This window comes from Sinocyclocheilus rhinocerous, unplaced genomic scaffold (genome assembly GCF_001515625.1).
Source record: "Sinocyclocheilus rhinocerous isolate Xijiao unplaced genomic scaffold, SAMN03320098_v1.1 scaffold1043, whole genome shotgun sequence".
Lineage (NCBI taxonomy): Eukaryota > Metazoa > Chordata > Actinopteri > Cypriniformes > Cyprinidae > Sinocyclocheilus > Sinocyclocheilus rhinocerous.
The window spans coordinates 1,793,208-1,793,948 of NW_015642610.1; positions in this window are offsets into that span (position 1 = coordinate 1,793,208).

Sequence of the window (741 nt, forward strand, 5' to 3'; positions counted from 1 at the left end):
ACACAGTTTAATGTATCTCAGAGGGGACATGGATGCATTTAAACTGCAGTTACAGATGCATAAATAGGCTTAATGTTTTGTTTTTAACATAAAACGTTGAATACTGATATTTGAAATAATTTAAAACATTAAAAAAAATATTCGAAATGTGAAATTAAAACCGCCAGTAGGTGGCAGTGACTGTGACTGTTAATGAGTGAGTCATTGAGATTCAACCGATTCATTCAAACGGCTGATTAATTCAGGAAAAAAGCATTCGACTGTGTTAATGAGTGAATCACTGAATCACTTTTATCAACCGATTCGTTCAAAGAACTGATTCATTCAATACGTAAACACCGTCCATTGCTCAGAGACGCAAAACAGTGCTGTGTGATCTTTGTTTGGCAGAATTGAGCAGAAACAAGCAATATTACCTTTAAAATGTAAGTCACTTATTGCTTTACTGAACTTGTATAAAATTATTATCAAATGTGTTATCATGCTGATATCTATAGAAAAACGGTACTCTTTGTGTGATATAGATTAAGTTAACTATATTAAATTGTATACATATAAAAACCATACTGAAGCATTTTTGCCGTCCATAATTTAGAATGCCTGGAATTTTGAGTTTTAATAGACTAATAAATCAACGTGCGTGCGATCTGTGTGATATTTCGTGATAGTTTACTTGATAATATCAGATCGCACATCATTACAACAACACTTACCATATTATCGCAGAAGATATACTGTATA